Genomic DNA, 3,317 nt, shown 5'->3' on the forward strand with positions numbered 1-3,317 from the left:
TCCTTCTCTATTAGGCAGCAGTGTTCCTCTTTATGTTATGTTTCTTCCTGGCCTGAGTGGCACAATAAAAGTCATCCTGATGCAGGGCCTCAGAAATGTCTGCATTTTTTCCAGCCCTTTAATGTTTGATATTTGCTAATTGCTGTTAATAATTCTAAAGTTAGCAATCCCCAGATACTTAGCTTTTATGACATAGCTCCCCATATTGCTCCCATATATTTATATATTATATATTATATATTATATATTATATATTATATATTATATATTATATATTATATATTATATATTATATATTATATATTATATATTATATATTATATATTATATATTATATATTATATATTATATATTATATATTATATATTATATATTATATATTATATATTATATATTATATATTATATATTATATATTTATTATTTATTATTTATTATTTATTATTTATTATTTATTATTTATTATTTATTATTTATTATATCACATATCACATATCACATATCACATATCACATATCACATATCACATATCACATCATATATCATATATCAATCATATATCATATATTTTATGTTATATGTTATGTGTTATATGTTATGTGTTATGTGTTATATATTATATAATACTATTATATAGTATGTATTATATATTAACATCTGATGTATATTAATATATAATATGTATATTTCCTTATGTCAGATGTTATATGTCTCACAAGAATTTAACTAGTGTTCTATTTTGGCTGGTTTTGTGTGTTTACTTGACACAAGCTAGAGTCATTATGGAGGAAGGAGCCTCAGCTGAGAAGATGTGTCTATGAGATGCAGCTATTAAGGCATTTTCTCAATTAGTCATCACTAGGGGAGACTCCTGCCCATGGTGGGTGGTACCATCCCTGGGCTTGTAGTTTCACAGGAAAGCAGGCTGAGGAAGCCAGAGAAGCAAGTCAGCAAGTAGCACCTGCCCCCGGGTTCCTGCCCTGCTTCAGTTCCTGTCCTGACTTCCTTCAATGGTAGGCTATGATCTGGAAGTATAAGTCAGATAAACCCTTTCGTTCCCAACTTGGCTTTTGGTCAGGTGTTTTATCCCCAACAATAGGAAACCCAACTAAGACATGTACCTAGTTGTGGAAGATAGTGTGAAATTCCCACTGTTAAATTTTCAAAAGGGTTTTAATCACTAATCAGTCTTACCCCAAGGATAAGATACAAGTCTCTCAGTCTGCTCAGCACACTCAGTTTTATTATTATTATTTTCACATTTTTGTCCACATTCTGACAATATCATTTGAAAGTGAAGTCAAAGCCACTTCATTTCTTTAGAAAGCCAATCAGAGCATATGACCTTGAGATTTTAACAGGTGGCTGGAGTGAAGGACCTTGTCATGTACTTCATGGGTACCACAGCTTTTTTTTTTTTTTTTTCCCCCAAAGATCATTACCTAGGGTACTCTCAGGTCACTTCAAAAGGTGAGAGAAGTATTTGCAAAGCCCAACAGACCACTCATGCTGAGCGCAGCAGAGTGACCAGTGTACCGCACGGTGGGATCTCACAGGGCATAGGAGGGAATGACCACGCCCCCTTCTGCAGTCACGCAACAAAGTTAGCAAACACAAAACTCAGGGTGGTGGTGGGGAGTCCTGTTTTATATTTTTAGTTCTTCTTCTTTAGAATGATCCCACTTTGTATCTTAGAGCCCAAATATTTCCCTCCTACTTCTGATATTTTATACCTAAAGATGAATTACTTTGATGTTTTCTCTTCCTTCCGCAACATCCTTGCCCCACCCTCACCCTCCGTTCTACACAAAGGCTAACTCTTTAGCCAGGACCTTTGGGTTTCCTCTTTGTGGAAGGCACATATCCACTGACACTCGGAAAAACTATTTGTGCTGGATGGATGGACGACTCACAATTCCCCGGTCTCCCACTCCCTCTCCCAGTCGACTCTGAGCTGTGGAAATTCCAGGATCAGCCAGTGGAGGCGCCAGTGAGCCATTAAAGGACACGGAAGAGAACCAGAGTGTTTCTTTCTCTGGTTGCCTTGGGCAGCATCACTGACAGGAGCTGCAGCTCCTCCTTGGCTCCAGCTCCTGCCAGACTGGCCTGCTGTGGTTTCAGCGTCCTCCAATAGAAAGGCACCAAGGGAGTCCTGCAGATCTCAGTCGAGCCTGGCATCCAGATATGCCTGAGGCACTTGGCTGTGCTCTCATTTGTGTGAGCTAAGACATCCTCTTCTTAAACTCACCCCCTCCGTTTTGTTGTAAAGTAGAAAGGAAACTACTCAAAGTGATTGACAGGTCAGCTATAGTGTCAGGATTGACAAGGGGCCACAGTTAAGCCATTTTAACTTGCTTTCTTTCTGTAACTTTTTGTAACACACGGGTCTTATTTAATTCATTGTGCCGGCTGAGAAGCAACTTCTCAGTTATCAAGCAAATTTTAGTATTCTTAAATCGCTATAATGAAATAGATAAATTACTACCTAGTATACAAAATATGTGGAAATTCTGGAGGGTTGGGGAGGGTGACTTTCACTGTGACCTATGAGAGGAAAAAACCAAGGGGATGTGGCCTTTTTTCTTATTGGAATGAGAAAAGCAAGGATAAGGATGATGATGATGATGATGATGTGTGTGTGTGTGTGTGTGTGTGTGTGTGTGTGTGTGTGTGTGTGCGCTCGTGTGCGCGCGCACGCGCAGTACTAGAGACCATGGTTTCTAAGAAACTGCCAAGAACTGCTGTAGTCCTCCCTTCTCCCCAGGGTCTGTTGTCCACAGGCCCACAAAGACAAAGGGGACGGAGTCTAAGGACAGAGTTTGGATGTCCCAGGAGTAGTATGGGAGTAAAATACCGGCATCAGCTTCAGAGAGGTAGCTCAACATTATTGAGGCAAATCAAGGGCCATATAGCTCTGGGGAAGGGGTTAGGATTTCTAAACTGGGTACAGTTATTCTTGGCTACAGTTTAGGGTATGAATGCCTATGAATGCATGAAGAACACCTCATTTTCATGGAAAGGTACTCCACGAATTCCAGGTGCTGGCTGGACAGGTGCTTATCTGGAGAAGGGAAGCCGAACCTGTATTCTCACCAAGGCTACCTGACATTCAGCAGGGTAGAGGATGTGGGGGTCAGGCTCCTCAGATCAGGCAGAAAAGAGGAGGTCCTACTAAGAAAAGAGAGTCTTCCATCTTTTGTCAAGCTCAAGAGAGCTGTCTGGACATGGAGGACTTTCACCTATAAATAGCAGAATCCGTTAAATAGAAATCAATCTTCATTTACCCAACACAGCTGTGTTATTTTATCTAGTAGAAAA

The sequence above is a fragment of the Arvicanthis niloticus genome, chromosome 22 (genome assembly GCF_011762505.2).
Source record: "Arvicanthis niloticus isolate mArvNil1 chromosome 22, mArvNil1.pat.X, whole genome shotgun sequence".
Taxonomy (NCBI): domain Eukaryota; kingdom Metazoa; phylum Chordata; class Mammalia; order Rodentia; family Muridae; genus Arvicanthis; species Arvicanthis niloticus.